This window comes from Pleurodeles waltl, chromosome 11, assembly GCF_031143425.1.
Source record: "Pleurodeles waltl isolate 20211129_DDA chromosome 11, aPleWal1.hap1.20221129, whole genome shotgun sequence".
Classification (NCBI taxonomy): domain Eukaryota; kingdom Metazoa; phylum Chordata; class Amphibia; order Caudata; family Salamandridae; genus Pleurodeles; species Pleurodeles waltl.
This window is the reverse complement of record NC_090450.1, coordinates 870018441-870038586: the sequence shown is the minus strand read 5'-3', so window position 1 is coordinate 870038586 and position 20146 is coordinate 870018441. Positions and strand designations below refer to the sequence as shown.

The window sequence follows — 20146 nt, the reverse complement described above, 5'->3', positions numbered from 1 at the left end:
ATAAATATTAGAAAAAGTTTATAATAATGTTTGTTCTAAATTTCATAAACTGTTAATAGTTGTTTATGTTGTGATGTATGTTGAAATAATATCCCAGGTTTCCAATCTCGTAATTTGTACCTTATTTAGTATGGCATTGTATCAGAGTATAGTGATGTGTAGTTAGTAAAGTGCCACTGCACCTGCTACACCATTCAAATCATGCCCTTTTTAACCACAAGAAACAATCATGACTGCCTGTTTAGTAGTAAAATATAGCTTTATTTAGTGTTTAAAGGAGCTACGACAACTTATGGCCCTGGTGCCATGGCACCTGCAGCACCATTTAAATCATGACCAGCAAGATAACTACACTTTTGAGTGCCTGTTTAGAAGTAAAATTTAGTAATAATTTGTGTTCAGTGGGGTTCCTAGAGCTTTTGGGCATGGTGCCACTGCACCTGCTGCATCATTCAAATCATGACTCTAATGCCTGGGAGGTAACTGCACTTGTGACTGCCTGTTTAGTAGTGAAATTGAGCAATAATCTGTGCCTAAAGGGGTTCTGACACCTTGTGGCACCAGTGCCACTGCACCTGCTGCACCATTAAAATCATGGAGAGCTTGCAAGATAACCGCACTTGTGTTTAGTGAGGTATATAAAGCTTTTGGCTCCAGTGCCACTGCACCTGTTGCACCATTCAAATGATGACCTTAGTGCTTGCAAGATAACAGCACTTGTGGCTGCCTGTTAATAAGTCACTGAGAGAATAACAATTTGAAATAAAATGTCACCCAATTATACAAATGACTTTTCTTTAAAAATCAGTGAGTGGTAATTTAAGAAAGGAACACACAAATAATTGTAATATTTACCAGTATTATTCATCAGAAATATAATTATTAAGCAATGAAAAACACAACATAATGAGCCCACTCGCTGCTTGCTTTACATCTGCACTCCGTACTCCACTGCAAGATGGCCAACATGTTTACACACATTTCATCGTAAATTGACTTGCATTCAGTTCATCTTTTCGAGTACAAACACTAACAAGTAACCAATCACCAAAACCCAGAAAGTGTACTTCGGCCATGCTCCACGCAGCAGCAAAAGAAGAACGAAAGCAGAAGAGCAGGAAGTGACCTGCTAGCCAATAAAAAGAAAGTAAATTCAAGCGACGTTTGAGTGAACAAACAGGAAGTTCAGGTAAGTATGGGGCGAAGTAGGGGCGGGTTTTAAGTCCAGTTAAAGCATTTTTTTTTAGTAACATAAGACTTCGCAAGCACATTGCTTTGCAGGCGAAACCTAAAAATATTTATCAGTCGGACTCCCAGCAGGCTCCATGGCTCACCATTTACTATCGCAGTGTGCGTGCAGAACGAGATGTTCACTCAGTGAGGAGCTGATACAAGACCATAAGATGACAGGGTCCTCCAGTACTGTGTGGAATACAAAGGCCCAAGAGGTGAGTCTCTTGGGATGAAGAACATCCCTGTCTTCAACAAGAACATAAAAGAAGCATCCCGGGCGTCTCCCTCCTGTTTTTATTTCTTTTCAGTGCAGGCCTGTGAAGTGCAACAATGAACCAGATAACTGCCGCCAGTCACGTAGGGAAAGGTTTTGTTTGTTTGTCCTACCCATCTTCAGTGTGCGTTTTCCGCCGTTTTTCAGCTGAGTAAATTAACCGGCTAAATATAGAGCCCAAAAGGGACCTGAATCATTTGCACTTTTTAATTACTGCAGGTGTTCAGACCTGAGAGAGACCAGACAGGACCCAGCCCACTTAAAGCCCTGTTAAAATCAAACACTTTAAAACAGAGATAATGCTAGCCTGAAACCTTGGTAAAAAATTGCAATGTCCAGGGAAATGTACATTGGGAAAACTAAGGAAACAAAATCATCCAGGCAGGAAATAGGTTTCTTAGAAGATAAGGTGGTGTTGATATGCAAGAGGCTCTTCTACATTTCGAAAACCGTACATGCACAAGCCTTGGTAAAGCCAATAGGTCTCGCCTTTGTGACCCACTGGCTTCACCAATAGTTTGTATTCCTGCTGCACTGAGTCCACAATGCTGTAAAGCCTGGCTAAAGTGCTTTTAAAAAAAGCCCACATCGTTTATAGGCACATGCACCACACAAGCACGCGCCTACAAAATGATGCTAATACTTTTTTTTTATTTTTGGTTACCGATCTGAGAAAATATAATGCACAAAAGCATTTTTTTAAAGTGCGTGGGGAGCAGAAGCAAAGTGGGGACCTTAAAAATACTTATCAGTGTGAAGCAAGCAAGCAGTGGAAGCAGCAATGTCAGCCAATCAGACAACTGTAAAGAGGCAATACTCCATGGGAGTGACAAACACAAGATTGAAAAGCTGGAACATGAATAAGAAGCAGGCAAATGAGAGTGACGAGAAAAGTCAACCAACAGTGAGCAACTGGGAGGTACCAAATCCATCTACGTTCTTGGTAAGCCACCATATGCCTATCAACAGACTGTATAGTTAGCTTGACCTAAAAAGTGACCTTCACTTAAAACTAGCTACTGTATCTCTCTGCTTCCTGTCTATCAATTAACCATTTACTTACTCCTCATTCTCTACATACCTTGCTCTCTCTGAATGTAGTCTACTGTAAGCCGCATGCCTAGGGTGACCAGATGACTCCAGGGCACCAGTTTTCCAGCCAAGCACTTTCCATTTACAAGCAATTACTTCCATGTGCCTTGGTGTAGTTGGCTTGAGGGAATCAAATTATTCCTCTACTTCCCAGAAAGCACCAGTTTGTTAAATTAAATTACAGGACTGGAAAACTGGTGTCCCGTAGATATGGAGTCATCGGGTCTCCCAAACCATGCTTGTCTGCCTTTTTAGGATCGAGCAAGCTCTGGTCTTTGTTGTTATCTCTTTGTGGGCTTTTAACCACGCCCATGTCACGTCCGTTACTTTCATTGGTTCATGAGCTTGGCCTTTAAAAATAGTTTGATTTCATTTGTGAAAGGCATGCATACGTCATGCCTTTTCCGGTGTTTAGCCCTACTTGAGCGCACCGGCTAGCTACTAAAAACATATGAGGCTCCTTGTTTTCCGCACGGTTTCAGGACTACTTTTTCTTTTTATTTCCTACACAGTGCGATCTCGCTGGGTTTTACTCAGCGAGATCATGCTAGTTTTTTCTAAAATATTTTAAAATAAATTTCCCCTGTCCCCATCCACCCCTCCTACCCGCCCTCCCCTTGAGATTTGTGGTGGCCGCCGCTGCACATATGCATTGCCATGTGTCCTCTAGTTTACAATGCTTATAGCTCTAACTTGAGCAAATGCAAGAACCATTGCATTGCAAATGCTTGTTTCTTTTATTGTGATTCTATAATGTGCCTACATCACTCCTTATAGATCACAATCTCCTTCTTTGAAATATTACCCTGCAACAAAACCGAATCTCTTGCCTATCCTTTCATCCACCAACCATTAGATGAACTAATGTGGACTCATATACCCGCAACTAATGATCACACTAACTCCTATTAATTTCATCAACCACAAAGAAACTGGAGTGAATGCACCTCAAGGTTTTCTTTATAGACAAATGCTAATCACAGTGAACAATAACCAACAATAGCTACTGGATTAACCAATAATCTTGAGTTCCCATGTAAAATGCTGCTTGCCTCACCGGGGTAGTAAGCGCTATAAAAATGCAAATACTGTTACAATACAAATCAATGTGATTTTTAAAATCTCATTAGAAAATTGGGATGCAAGTTCCAGAATGCAAAGAAAAATCCTGGCTAGGAGAGTATATTCATGCATGGACTCCGAAGATTTGAAAGCTATGCAGTGAACAGTGCTGGCACAAGTGTTACTATGCACGGTGCCTCTATTACAGCAAGTTCCTATGTGTGTGTCAAGTATGGGATCTTTGCTGCTCTACCCTTAGGAGTTGTAAAGAGAAAGCATGTAACAGAAAATGCTGTCCTATCAACATGGAGTAATCTGGCAAATCTTACTGTAAGAGATGTGGCGCCTCTTGCACTAATACTACAGATCTATTCCTTAACCCTTATGACTATCACATGGAAGCAACAGGTAATTCTCAGAAGGGCCATTGATAGAAGAAACAGCCAAGCATCATAAAAACCTCCAGGCATGCCGGAGAATGCAAGAAAGACAATGGTAAAGGAACCTGGCTGTTCAAAACCCCAGATCAGACTCGATGAGGACTGGATCCAACTGAAGCAAGATTTCAGGAGATGCAGCTGAAGGAATTTCAATTCAGCGTTCCTCAAGAGTATTCGACTCTTATGGAAAGGAAAAAGAAGAAGCAAGGAGCACTAGTGAGCTGGAGTTGCTGGAGCATTTGTGACATATGTTGCTGGTGACTTCAGTTTCTTATATAGACAGGAAAAATGGAGAAGAAGCAGCAGCAAGTTACGTAGGAGTTTACTCATTCATGATTGATTGGGGAAAGGACTGTTGCATCATGAAAGTTTGAAAGCCATGAAGGATTGGGCAAAACAAAATACGTAACCTCCCGTTCTAGAAAAATAGAGAACTGGGATAGAGGCCATTTTGTGTTGAGTCCATGAATCAAAAGAAACTTCAGGAATGGTGTTAGATGAAAGATGCTTGGTAAGTGAGCTATTTCAGAGCACAGACACAGAGTTGGAAGTGGAACATCAAGGCCATCTCCCCGGACAAGTCTCTAAAAGAAACGTGTTAATGTGAGGGTCTGAATATGTTAAAGACTGAACTCGCCTTGCAGCATCCTTACCCAAGCAGATGCACTGAAAGAAAAGCCAACAAACATCTCCTGCATGAAAGAGCAAACTTTGCATTAGAAAAACACACTGTCCGCCAAGTGTCCACAGACCCATGGAGAGCACGGAGGCATAACAACTTTAATCGCACCTCACCCTAGCTTTACTTCAGCGGATGTCTCCTCAAAAACATTTCAACCTCTATCTTATCTCAGCGTCATCACATTTCACCTGACATCCCTCAACCTCGCATTAAACTGGTCTTTCTTCAGCCTCACCCCACTCCAACCCTCATCTCAACTCTGCCTCCTCAACCTAGCTTCACCTCATCTGTTACTTCAGACCCATCTAACCTCAAGATCACTTCAAACTCACTCTTCTTTGTTCCTCCTCTGTTGCCTTGCCCTAACTGCCCCACCCCCACCCTATTTCACCTCACCCGCTAGTTCCATGCCTATTACTGTTTACTGACTCAGGATGCTTTGCATGTAAGGTTTAATATGAAATTTGACCCACTACTTCATTTTCTACTAGGTCAAAACTCACACATTTTCTTGCAAAATGACTCGTTTTTGACACAAGCCATTTTTTTGGTATATTTTGGAGGATAATCATAATGTTTCAAAACAACACGTTAGGGGGAGATCCATATCCACAGTCTCTGTGTCAAGATTAATAACAGTTTTAGGCTCTACTGATGTGGGTACCAATTGTAAACACTTGTTAAACTAAAGAACGACATGCTGCTCCTCCTACATGGCAACAATATCATGTGACAACTCAGAAAATAACGCAGATCTGTGCTGTCAAGGGAAGGCTATATCACATGTGTAATACCACTATTTAATGAGTTTGAATATTAGTGCTGATATTAATGTCTCCAAAACCCGACAGAGCACTCCAGTTCTGAATTCAGGGTTGGACATAATACATTATAACTGCTCTCCAGAGCTGAACATACCATGCCAAAAAAAACACTTCTAGAACTAGAAGCAGTACATCAGAAGGTCCTCTAGAACTGAACACAACATGTCAGACAAGGCCTTCAGAACTAGATAAAATACACAGACGTGGCCTCTGAAACCGGGCACATACAAGGCAGAGATGGCATCCAGATAGGAATAAAAACATGCAAGATGTGGTCTTGAAAATTAGGAATGAAGCTCTAAGTCAAGAATCTCAAACCTTTTCTGAAGTAAGAGCTACTTATGTTCAATGAAAATCATCCCAAGCTCTGAATGCTAGTGTTGTAAAAATTATCACATCATACATTAGTGGCCACCATATAGAAAATTGCCGTTAGAGGTCACCTCAGTGCATCAGGCATTTCTGCCAGTGATAATATAAAAAAGGCTCTGTTAATGTGAAAGGCCTCTACATGGATATTGCATAACAGCTAGCTAGCTGCAATGCCCTGGACATTAAGGCAATAGTATTAGTAATACGTCTCCCCAACGCTGCATGATTCATCCCTCAAATACTAGTTTTAAATTAGTTTTGATTCAACCACTTTTTCTCCAAAGATCAGCTTAAGAGTTCTGAAAAACACAAATTTGATCTCAAATAAACTTTTCAGTTTGGGTATACACGTATTAATTCAAACAAGAAAATGCCTGTAATTTAGTAGGCTGGAATGAGCACAGGAGAGCTATGTACAGGTAGCTGGAGAGCTACCAGTAGCTCACAAGCTACTTGTTGGTAAAGCTCGCTCTAGGTGAAGCATCAAAAATTAGACACAGGACAACCATAGCATTTAATTTTTCACGCAATGACAAAACCAATAGATGTTGCCTAAGCAAGAGCTACTGGCAGTGTCAATGTATTTTAGCCATGTTGTACAGCAGATTGGGTGCTATGCAACATGGCTAAAAAATAGAAGAATAAGTCCTATGACACAAGCAGCACTGGCTGTGTAATATAGCCTTTTAACATTGCCTTTTGTCTGGTGGAAGGGAGTGGTCAAGCAACAACAATGAGAGGGAGGGCAGTGACATCACAAGTGCTAAGATGCGGCGGGCACTGGCCAGATCTTTGCCTATTTTGTTCTGCCAGGCAGTAAGGGGGGGCAGCAGCAATCGAGATTCAGGAGCACCCACAGCACTAAAACCGCACTCCTAGCAGCCACGGATGACATCCTCACCCTACTGGATGGTGGCAAGACAGCTGCCCTCACCCTCTTCGAACTCTCCGCTGCCTTCGACACCGACTCGAACACCACCTTGTGCATCAGACTACACAATGCCAGCATCTGCGGCAAACCCCTGGAGTGGATCTGCTCCTTCCTCACCGGTCGAACCCAGAGAGAATCAGGCTCCCAATCAGGCTCCCACCTTTCACCTCAAAGCCGACGGAAACCAGATGCGGAGTTCCCCAGGGCTCCTAACTGAGCCCCACCCACTTCAATGTCTACATGACCCCACTTTCCGAGATTGTCAGACACCACGGGCTCAACATCGTCTCATACACTGACGACACACAGCTCATTGTCTCCCTCACCGACAAACTATCAACAGCCAAAAATAACTTTCACAACTTAATGAAGGCAGTCGCCGACTGGATGCGGGACAGCTGTCTCAAGTTCAACCCGGACAAGACAGAGCTCCTCATCCTCGGCTCCACCACTACCGCCTGGGACAACTCCTGGTGGCCCAGTGCCCTCGGAACTGCCCCATCTCCTCCAACTGACCACATACGCAACCTTGGCTTCATTCTCGACTCATTATTGTCCATGGCCCGCCAAGTCAACGCTGTCTCATCCTCATGCTTGCACACACTTGGCCTGCTCTGGAAGATCTTTAAGTGGATCCCCATTGACGCAAGAAGAACAGTCACCAAGGCACTCATCAGCAGTAAACTCGACTACTAGTAAAGTCAACGGCGTCTAATCCTAATGCTTCCACACTCTTTGCCTGCTCTGGAAGATCTTCAAGTGGATCCTCATCAACGCAAGAAGAACAGTCATCCAGGAACTCATCAGCAGTAAACTCGACTACGGCAACACATTCTATGCCGGAATCAACAAGAAACTCAAATCAAGATGCCAAAGAATACAGAACACCACTGCCAGAGTGCTCCTGGACAACCCCACCACAGCCATATCTCTGTCCACCTGAGAGACCTACACTGGCTCCCTGGCAACAAACGCATCACTTTCAAACACCTGACCCACACATACAAGGCCCTCCACAACATCGGACATGCCTACCACAACCATCGCCTCTCCTTCTACACTCCTTCCAAGCAACTCCGTTCAGCTCAACTGGCCCTCACCACCATCCCCAGGATCCAGAAGAACACAGCTGGAGGAAGATCCTTTTCCTACCTTGCCATGCACACATGGAACATGATGTGGCTCCAACTCAGGCAGTCCCCATCGCTGGCTCAGTTCAAGACAGACCTCAAGACCTGGCTCTTCGACTGACCCCCATCCCCAGCTAGCACCTTGAGACCCATGGGTGATAAGCTGTACTTTATAAATAATGATTGATTGAATGAACAATGACAGGAGGAGGGGAGGAGACAAGCAACAACAGAAAGGGAACACACATCAACAACAGTAGGGAAAGCAGCAATGATGGGAAGGTGAAGGAGGGGAGGCAAGTAACAATGACAACAGGGGAGGGGTTGCAAACAACAACAGCAAGTCCAGCAACAACAATGTCAAATGGAGAGGGTGGATGCAAGGAACAATGAGGGGAGGGTGTGGAAACAACAATGACTGGATGGCAAGCAGCAACAGCGCAAGGGGGTAAAACAGCAACGATGTTAGGTAAACAGGTGCAAACAAGGGCGATGAAGAAGCAACAACTATGGGGAATAAAACCAGATAAAAAGTACCTCAGTTCAAGGTGCGAGCAGTAAAAGGGCACTAATAAAGCAATGTTTGATCAGTACTTAGTCCATGCTCCCGACAAGGGACAAGCACACAAAGGAAAAGTGCAACCAGCATGCTCTGACTATTGAGAAGCAAGAAAATGAGACAATGAAGTCAGCAAATGGTAAGCAGTAGACAGGCCCTAAGCCCCTTTTAAATAACAAACATCTTGCAAACATGCGCTGTCTCTGGCACCTATGATGACCTGTTGGTACCATAGGCGTGGGTCCCTATTCACATTGGAACATCTGTGTAACAATTTAAATGGGAGGCACATGAATTTTAAGAGAACATGAAATTTGCTGTTTAATGAAATGTCCTAGGAGCTTCTGAATTCAGAATACCCACCGAATTAGATAGTGATGAATTTACTCCAGTAAGAGCGATGCACCTGATGCTTGCATGGTAAGGGCTTAAGGACAGTAAGTAATGAGGTAATGTTTCTTTTTTGTATGCTGGGGTTCTTTTTATTGTATTGAGAAGAAAGAAAAATTAATAATAGTTTCAGGTAAAGTCTAGAAGCTGGCCTATTAAACCATGTTGAGTGAAGAGAGATTTGGGTGGGTCAACGTTTTCTTTCCATTAGGTGATAATTGTGAAGCTGCAAAGAAGCACATGATGGCGAATTTATATTTCCTTACTAGATTTCCTTTATTGTGGTTGCTTGTGCTTTATTCAAAATCAATCACAAGACTTGGTATATAAAATTAGATTCAGAACATGGGAATATAAACAGATTAGATAATGCTCGAGAGGAGCTCCACAAGGCTGGAAAGAACACTCCAGAAGTAATATCTAGAACTGGAGGCAACACACTTTATGCATCCCCTAAAGATGACCAGGGGTGGTGGTGCGTCGCCTCTCCCCCGCCAGCAGCAGCCGCTGCCAAACGTCTACAATACAATTATGATGCTTACTTGACCATGAACCGAGAGGGCCAGGGGAAACATTTCTGTCCATACTATTTAGCGATTATGAAAGCAGAAAAAATAATCCAATCAGGTGTTTCTTTGATATCTGGGCATAATATATGTCAACCCCTGGGAGCTCGGGTAGGCTTTGCGCTAGACATCAATCAGACCCAGATTACAGCAGCTGTGGGGTCTCTGTCATATGGGGGTTTCTCAGTAGATTAGAGATTCTGCTGTCTGTCTATAGTTTTTAAAGCAACATTTAAGTCCGCTTCTACTCTTGATGGGTTAGAAAATGTGGGCAATAGAAGCTAAGGTTTCTCCAATGGGTGTGGACCATACTAACCACAGACAATCTGATCTTTGTTCTATCATCGGGACTATTTACCCGACTTATCTCTTTTTTTCATTGGTGATTGTTAATCCTCTGCTTTTCCTAATCAGAAGTGCTATTCCATGGATAGTGGCAGAGGTACTTAATTGTCTGATTTCTTGCACCAAACAGTATCTGTTTAAAATCTGTTATTTTTTATAGAAATGTGAGCTCCTATCTTAAACTTGTGCTTTAGTCTTCTTAAGGAAGATCCTAATCATGTTCCATTTCCTGGATTCTGGTAAACCGTTCATAGTTAGTGTTAACAGCCTCAGCACTTCACCATGAACTTCCCCAAGTCCCGTTCCTCCATATTTCCAGCAACAGATTCACTTCTACTTTTTCTCAGGCTCAACTTGTCCTGTTTCACTCCTCATCACCCTGACTTTGTTGACACTGCCTCCATTTACTTAATCCTTTATTAATTTTTAATAGCACTGGCTATAATTAAGTCCACCGGGGTCACAACAGGTATCTGCAAATGGAGTTTCATTTTTCAGTTTTGAACATCTTTCATTGTGGATTTGTCTTCAGATCTTTCAGGGATGCCAAGACGCCTCAGGTCTGACAAGTGAGAACACATTTTTTTAGATCTTGTTTTGCACTGTAGCTTCTATAGAGAAGCATCATTTTTTTCATTTTGGGTGGAGCAGACGTTTTCCATTGTATTTATCTCTTTGTGAACTATCATTATCTTCAGAGAGAACCACCGTATTTGTAGATCTATCTTCCCTTAGTGTGACTTTATCTCTCCAAGTTCATTTAAAATATTACTGTCGCTCATTTATTTGTTTAATTCTTTCAGAATAGTTTTAAGCATTTGGTACTGGGTGTACAGAACTTCTTCCCTCTGTTCCAGTTTTTAATTTTTCATTATCTTCATCAGTATCTTGTAATGTGGAAGAGCTGTCAAAGTCAGCATCTTTCTTATCTACACTAGATGATACTCAGTATCCTAGTTCTTGAATCCCCTCCTCCCAGGAATCATAATTAGTTTGGGTCTAAGTTAATGGTGGGCTACTTTACTACTTGCCCCTTTAGGAACTTTGGCATCGCCTTTCATCGTCCCTTACTACATCATAGTGATCCTTGCTTAAATGCTTGTAGTAGACTACAAACATCTTTTAGTGAAAGCTCTTTTATATTTTGTGAGTGTCTTTAACTTCTTCTGCTCCATTAAAGGTCTTTATCTGATTTAATTTTTTCCTCCCATATTTCAGGATTAATGATCTATATCTTTCTTGCCGGGAGCAGGGGTAACCTCCGTCTTTTGTGCTACACGCCACTCTCTTCTGATGAACCTAGCACTGAGGATGTATTCATCCTGCTACTACTGGTTTCTTCTAGAGGTTATAAAGTTGCGAGAGCAACTACATTGAACACTTCTTTCCTACTTCCTGGTGAATTTGTGTTTTCAATGGGTATGGAGGTAAGGACTTTGCATCTGTTTCTCCATTTGACACTGTTCTAAAGCTCTTCCCTTTATTTCAGAGCATTTACTAGAAGAACCAGCATATGAAACAGGATTACTGCCTTTTTCCAGGTCTCCTGTTTTATTTGGCTGTTTCTCCTTAAATCTCGTGGAAATAGTAGCTCTTGTTTCACTGGTCGATAGCTGGATGGTGCCATCTTCACAGTTGTTCTACTTGTTAGATTAGCCTTTCATGGTGGGAGCGCATGACTTTTTAAAAAACAGCGGGCATACTTCATTATCTTTCTATTGCTCTGTTTTTGTGGATACTGTCAACATTTGAGGAGCTGAAAGAGTTAGTGATACATCCACAGAAGCTGCACAGGATAATCTACTTCTACTCACTGCAGTTGAATAATCCTGTTTTGATTTTCCAATTGTCTAAGGTGATAGTCTCTCTGCATGCCCTCTACCTCTATCACATACTGTGGATTCGCCTTTTCTTTTCCTCACTTCTTCTGTAAGGCTGTCACCATAGCTTTTTTCTGTTCACCACCCTTTGTCAACTGAGTGTTCTCTGTCTAAGACCCTGCCCTTCCCTCTGCTGGACAAATAAGGTCCTTTATGCATATTTCCTGTAGTTTGGCTGCTATGTGAGTAGAGTTTATCCACATGGGTGTAGCTTGCAAAGTGGATTTCAAACTTCAATTTCCATAGGCTTATCTGGTTCTTCAAGTGTCTTTTCTGTTTATAGTTTCCAAGCCCACTGATTCTGTAAGTGGACTGTTACTTGTGCTGCAATATGTCTTTATAGCCTGAAAGGGCTTATAGCACTTTTCCATACTGAGGTGCCTGCGATGAGCTGCTTTCTGATTACCTTGTCCAGGCCATCATATCGATCCTCTTCTAGAATGAGCCTCTAGTCTGAGCCCTTCCTCAGGAGGCTTGTGGACTCAGCTTGATGTGTTGCTGGTCTCCTCCAGAAGGATTCTCCTTCCTCGTGTCCTTGTTTGGTACTGCAAGGCTGCATCACTGTGGAAACAAAATTAAAGAACCCTCCCACGGAACAATGGCTTTGCACTACGGGATTTTCACCCCCCATCGACATCCTTGGCTCCTTTTGTTTAGACTTCTCTATTCATCCATTGTAGGAAAAATATAATTTAAAGGTAGGCAACAATCAGATTCTGTTCGAAGCACTTTTCTTCCTTGGAACTTCAAGAGTAAACGTTGACTTCATTCTATGAGGGTGATGTGCCAAATGTTAAAATTTCCTATTCTTGCTTCTAAACCCTTCACATACTTTTAACATGAACCCCTAGACTAGTGTTTCCCAAACTGTGGGTTCAAACACATGTGGGTTGCGAGCTGATGTTTGGTCAGTTTCGAAAGTCGAAGCAATAAATAAAAATGCCATTAAATTCTGTACTTTTCTTGTCATATTTGATGTCCTTTGATGACTCGTGTTAAATGTCAGGCTATGTCTTCTGACAAATGGCTGCTTATTTTTAGAGTCCAGCCTGCAAGAGCATGTGTTAGCCCATGCGTTTCGCTTGCGAGACACTGCTGTCCACAAAACAAAACAAAATTACAAAGTTCTATTTTCTATAGTTAACTTTCTTTTATTTTGCTGAGCCTTCTTTTCTCACTTTGCACTCATGTTTTTTGTTTTTGAGTTTTTGCTCATGGGCACTGTTTTCAAAAGATAAGGACTATTAAAGCAACATTGTTTCTTTCTTATGTGTAATTTCGGAATGTATGCTTTAATACATATTTGTGCAGGGCACCCCAGTCCACCCCAATCCAATCAAATCTGCCCAACTCCAATCCACACCAATCCACTCCACCTCACCCCATAGCAATCCACCCCACTCCAATCTACCACAACTCAACCCAAACCACTCACTCCAATCCAGTTCACTCCAATGCACCATTCTTTCCCAACCCACCCCACTTCAATCTGCCCCACTCCAGTCCAAAACAATCTGCACCGTTCCAGTCCAAAACAATTCTGTCCCCTTCCAGTCCAAAACAATCTAGCCCACTCCAGTCCAAAACAATATGCCCTACTCCAGTCCAAAACAATCTCACCCACCCCAAATCCAAAAAAATCGGCCTCCCCCCAATCCAAAACAATTTGCCCAACTCTGATATGCCCTACTCCGATATGCCCCACTCCAATCCAATCCACCTCATCCCAATCCAATCCACCCACTCCATCCCATCTCACCAAACTCCAATCCACCCCACACAATCCAATCCACCCCAATCCACCCAATCCAATCCATCCCAATCCACCCCACCCCACACAAATCCACTCCATTCCAATCCAATCCCCCACAATCCACCCCACTCCAAAACTTTGTGACCCACGCCAATCGGCCCTATTCCAATCCAAAACAGTCTACCCCACTCCAGTCCGCGCCACTCCAATCCAAAACAATCTGTCCCACTCCAATCCAAAACAGTCTGTCCCACTTCAATCCAAAACAGTCTGCCCACTTCAATCCAAAACAGTCTGCCCCACTCCAATCCAAACCAGTCTTCCCCACTTCAATCCAAACCAGTCTGTCCCACTCAAATCCAAACCAATCTGCCCCAGTCCAATCAAACACAGTCTGCCCCACTCCAATCAAACACAGTCTGCCCCACTCCAATCAAACACAGTCTGCCCCACTCCAATCCAAAACAGTCTCCCACACTCCCATCCAAAACAATTTGCCCCACTCCAATCCAAAACAATTTGTCCCACTTCAATCTGCCACTCTTCAATCCAAAACAATTAACCACACTCCGATAAGCCCACTCCAATCTGCCCTACTCCAATCTGCCCCGCTCCAATCCAAACAAATCTACTCCAATCTGCCCACTCCAATCTGCCCCACTCAATCCAAAACAATTTGCTCCACTTCAATCTGCTCCACTCCAACCCAAAATAATCGGCCCCATGCCAATCCACCCTACGCCAATCCAGACCATGCAAATCTAAAACAATCTGCCCTACTTCAGTCCAAAACAATCTGCCCCACTCCAGTCCAAAACAGTCTGCCCCACTCCAGTCTGCACTACTTCAATCCAATCCACATCACTGCAACCCAATCTGCCCATCCATCCCAATTCACCCTACTCTAATCCGATCCACCCCACACCAATCCAATCCACCCACCAATCCAATCCACCCCAATTCACTCCACTCCATTCCACTCCAATCCACCACAACCCATCCCACTCCAGCTCAAAACAAGCTGACCTGATCCAATCTGCCCCTATCCAATCCAAAACAATCTGCCCCACACCAGTCTGCCCCACTCCAATCCAAAGCATTCTGCCTCACTCCAAACTGCCCCAGTCCAATCCAAAACAGTTTGCCCCAGTCCAATTCAAAACAATATGCCCCACTCCAATTCAAAACAATCCGCCCCACTCCAGTCCAAAACAATCTGCCCCACTCCAATCTGCACCACTCCATCTAAATTCACCCTACTTCAGTCCACCACAATCCACTCCACACCAATCCAATCCATTTCACTCCAATCCTGCCCAGTCCAATCTACCCTACTCCAATCCAATCCACCTCATCCCAGTCCAGTCCACCCCAAGTCACCCAACTCCACCCCAATCCAATCCACCACACCACAAACCACCCCACTACAGTCCAATCCACCCCACACAAATCCAAACCATCCCACTCCAGCCCACCCCAGTACAAACCACCCCATTACAATCCAACCCCCCACACTCCACCCCTTTCCAACCTACCACCACTACAATCCAACCCACTCCAATTCAATCCACCCACTCCAATCCATTCCACCCCATTCCAATTCAATCCACCCACTCCAATCCATCCCACCCCATTCCAGTTCAATCCATCCCACTCCAAGCCACTGCAACTACAAGCCACTCCAAGCCAATCCACCTCACACTAATTCAATTGACCACACTCCAATCGACACCCATCCAGTCCACCCACTCCAATCAACCTGCCTCTACTCAATCTTCCCACTCTCCTCCAATCCACCCCACTACCTCAATCCACTACAATCCACTCCATCATACTCCACCCCACTGAATGCTACTCCACTCTATGACATTACACTCTACGGCGCTCTCTGCCACTGATCTCTGCTCCCCACTACTCAACAACACTCAGCTCCCCATACTGCACTCTACACCAACAAATGCACTCTACGACACTCTACTCCCTCACTCCACTCTACACCACTAATTATTAACCATGCTTAATAGCAGCCACACTGGTGTACAACATGGCAAAAATACATTGCCAAAGCCAATAGCTCTTGTACAGGCGAGACCAATGCTTTACCAATGCTTTTGCCAATGCTTGTTTACCATGGTGATTGGTGTTTACAAAGTCCTCTCCCTTTGCAGTCAGAGAAAGGAAAGGAAAATGAATTATGCGACAATATTGCTGGAGTACAGAGGGCGAGAAAGGAAAGGCTGTAGGGTGTCATTTTTGTAACACATAACAGACTGTAAAAATCTGTAAAGGAAATGTACACATTTAATAGTTAAGAAAGCAAAAGTGAAGCAATTTTTTGGTAATTCTAAAGCACGAAGGAAGCAAAAACCTTAATAGGAACAAAGCAAATTAAGACACATAACCTCCTCAACCCTATTTCTCGTACCAATACTTACTTACATGAGGTGTTTCACCTCTACCCAGGCCAACGTGCCCTTGCCACAACTAATCAGAAAGTTCCACGTAGTCTCTTCTCCTCCCTCTGTACCAATTTAGTAAAAGAAAGGCAAAGAGCCCAGGAAACAACCTGTTTGTTTTGTCTGCTCATTTCTCACGTCGGTCCGTGAGCCATTCCTTTCAGGTAAGCCATAAAGGGCTGTGCTTATTGGGGTTAATTGTATTCCCCTTTTCCCGTTTGGCGTTGTGTTGGGCAGTGTGCTTGTGGCTAGGGCCCTGGGACCTGAAGGTGCTGGGGTTGGCTAGGCTAACCTGTCTTGTCTCTGTCTGTCAGTTCCTGCCAGATCCCAGTGGTCGGCTGAGCGCTCTGACCGCTTGCTGCACTGTACTCTTGCACAATAATTGGCGTGTGCATGTTCTTTTTTCGCGGTGTTTCAGCATTCGGGGGGAGCGCAGTTTTGGTAGGAAGGGTGTCTTTGGCAGTCTTGGGTGGGCCCGACTCCCATCATCCCTCAATGTGTTCCTGTACCGCCTTTCGGCGATGCGAGCTTCCGGCATATGACACTCTGGTGTCTTTGAGCCCATCAAGGCTTTTTCCTGTTCTTAGCTCCTTCGTGTGGTGGGAGGATGGAGGATAATTGTTTCCAATTGCCATATAAAGGGGCTCCCCTTTCTCGTTGTGCTGCATTTTTCTTGGCGATTTGCAGGTTCAGATTCACCTTGACATTTTGCTTGGGAGAAATACTATTCTTTGTTTCCATTTCACACACACGTTTCCTCTTGGCATCTGTTGTCATTTATGTCCTTCTTTTCCTATTTTTCATGTAAGATGGGATGTAATTTTAGAAAAAACAAAAAATATTATATATATACACACACATACACACACACACACCAGGGTATGAAAAACAATGATGCATTAATAAAGCATGATTCCCTTTTTACGCTACTTCTGTGTTGCACTGCTTCTGGAATGGTGTCTTTTTGTGTGTTTTTTCTTTTCAGGCTTTTGCTTGGTGTACTTGAGGTCATTTTTGTCCAGATATTCAGGGCACCCCTCCTTTTGGCTTCATTCAACATGGAATGGAACACAGGAAGAGGGCTGCAAAGCACCATCATTGCTCGAGTGATGCACAGGAAGAGTGGAAGCCTCCTAGGGCAGAGGAGGTTTTTCCTGGATCTATAGTGAATCCTAGATTGTTTTAATGAGATATAGGAGTAAGCTTACCCTTTGGCTTGCAGACTTGTGCCCTGTCACCCAGTGGCTTTTACACTATTTAGCTTGCTCTGTTTTAGCGCATTTATTTAATTAAATCTTTTAATATGGCTGCCTTGTTTTGAGTTAGGCCCATGTTTTAGTTTGCTTTATCAGTGTCACCGCGCTAAGCCGTCAAGATCAAGCGACAAAGATAAACAAACTGTAGGTGTTCACTTTAGGTACTTTCCCTCTTCATGCTTTCGAGGGAATTGTTTATATTTTACCGTCCCAAGCACGCCTTGTTATCTATTGTTTGGGAACAAACCTACATCAGGGGTCCAAGTAGATCTGTATAAATACTCCTCACTTAAACAGATAGTCAGAGGGATTCCGACCAGATGCCATCGCTGCTATCGATGCTGCACGTCGCCTTGATGCTGACCCTGTCTTTGTGTCCCTACGGAGTCTGAGCTAGAGACTACGGAATCTGAGCTAGAGACCTCATTCCAAGGTAAAGAGGGTTGGGAGCTCTTCCCATGGACATGCCATTGGCAGATTAAGGTTTAACATACCTAGCTCTCCTTTAGGTTAGAGGTTAGGCCTATCATGCTAGGGTATTAAGACATATTACACACTTCATGTTATTTCATGATATTGCAAGATGGTGGGGGTCTTTGTATAAATGACTCTTGTCTTTACCATTCTATTTCTTGCACTGCTCATTCTTAATCATTGCAGCCCATGCAACTTATCGCAGGTTGCAGTTTTGCTAAAATAAAACCTATTGGAACTTTACTGCATCTTCTTCATTGCTGGTGTGTGATTGAGACATGTTGTTAATGTGAGAAAGGGGTAATCGCTGTTTAACCATGACACTCCCTGAGATGTCACACTCTTGAATCCATGCGTAAAGGCTGCCACAAATCACCTTTTACTGTTTGGGTTTCTGGTGAGGTGCTGCTTGTGAGCCAGGAGGGTTGGGACGACAGTTGCGACTTTTTCTAAGACTGGCATAGTCGCCTACAAATTTAAGTACTGTCATCCTTAAACCAGCAGGCTTGCCTAGGGCAAGAGTCCAACTATGACAGATCCTCTCACGGCTTGAGTCGCTCCAAAGATCAATTTTAGCTTCTCTTGGCCTCCCTCTCTGAAGCTTTTTTGAAGTCTCAGGATTCTGAGGGATCACATTTTTCTCCCTCCTCTCTCACCTCTTCAGTCTCCTCTTTAGTGGTGTCCTCTCCTTCCTCTTCTTCTTCATGGCCTTCACCAGACTATGATGAGGATGTCGACTCTCCAGTGTCAGAAGCACTGCCCAGATCCAAATTTCTTCAAAAATCATATCTTTTGGCCCTGTTCAGATACTTGGGGGACAACCTGGGTATCCCTATGGAGGACAATGTTCCTGGTACGAGTTCTTGCCTTTTCCGACAGTTTCATTCTCACCTGCTTACTTGTTTGGCAATCAACAAAGAGGTGTTGGATCTTCTCCTATATGAGTGGAAGGATCCAGAAAAGGCAGACCTACCAAAGGTTTTCTGACTCACCTATATCCTCTGGCTAAAAGTTCCACTCTTCTTTCAAGGTTGATCCTCTGCTTTCTCATTTAGCTGGTCATCCATCCATTATGTCTGAAGAGGGTCCCATCTCAGATTTTGTGGATCGTCCAGCAGAGGTATCCGTGAAGAAATGCTTTTTTGGCCTCAACCTGGTCCTTTGAGCCGCTGTTTATGCAGTGTATACCTTTCAGGCCTTGGTTAAATACTTCCAGTCCCTGACTATGGCTCTTTAAGAGGGTGTCGACTGTTCATCTTTGTTTTCTACTATGGAGACTCAGGCAAAATTTCTGGCAGATGTGCCATGTGATGTTTTGAAGGCTTCCGCCTCCGCTATGGCTTCTTCTGTCTCTGCCTGCTCGACTCCATGTGTATCTTCGTGAGTGGAAGGTGAACTCTGTTCAGAAGTGAGGGTTATTGCATATCCCCTTTATTGGCAGCCAGCTCTTTGGTGATGACTTAGTGGCAATGCTTCATAAGGCCTTCAAGAATAACAAACATGCCCAGCTGTTTCAGTCTCCTCACTGGGTTGACCCTTCACAGAATGTTCCTTCTAAGAAATGATCTTGGGGTTTTTCTGGATTTTTCCAGTCTGTCTAAGCGTTCCTCAGCCTCAGCAATCAGGTGGTTCTCGTGAGGACGGACAACACGGTCGCCAAGTCTTATATCAACCGGCAGTCAGACATGGGGTCTTGCTCTCTGGCCTTTCTTGCTTTTCATGTGGGGTGTTGGGCAGAATTCCTTTCCCTGTCAGCATCTTACATTCGTGGGAAGGACAATGTTGTAGCCGACAGACTAAGTAGGGCTTTTCCTTCTTCCCTCGACTTCTGTCTGGCTCCTTCTATTTTCGCCCAACTATGTCACAGGAACTCCCCTGGTGGACCCATTTGCCTCAACAGAGAATACCCGCCTTCCCTGCTTCTTCTCCAGGTCACCAGAACCCATGTGTTGGGGGACGGATGCTCGGTCCCTTCCCTGGCCTCCTGTTCTTCTGTATGCCTTCCCTCCATTCTCTGTTCTTCCCAAGCTCTTGGCTATGCTCAGAGAGAGCAGGCATGTCTCATGCTGGTGGCCCAATTTTGGCCTTAGATGGGTTGGTCTCCTCTGTTGAGGTTAATGGAGACTGCACCAGAATGGATACTTTTTGTTCCATCCGTGTCCCCTCCAAACACCCATTTTTCCCCCTGCCACTTGTCAGAGGATGCTTCTGATGGTTTGGCTCTTGAGAGGAGGGGTTTGATGCTGCAGGGTCTTTCCACTCTGGTGGCAGCCTTCATTCAGTACTCTTGAAAGGGGCCCACTAGCAAGGCATATGCTCATCACTGGCCTTCCTATGTTTGATGGTACATGGGTAGATCATTGGATCCTGCATCTTGTCCCGCCTCTCAGGTTTTTCAGTTTCTGCAGGGGGGGTTTCAGAAGGATC

General features: G+C 44.0%; 1 protein-coding gene across 2 annotated transcripts in view; it reads right to left on the bottom strand.

Annotated features, from left to right (window-relative positions):
• The window catches only part of TRPV4 (transient receptor potential cation channel subfamily V member 4), a 467135-nt gene that overhangs the window by 368974 nt on the left and 78015 nt on the right, over nucleotides 1-20146 (bottom strand). The gene's annotated exons all lie outside the window — the stretch shown is intronic.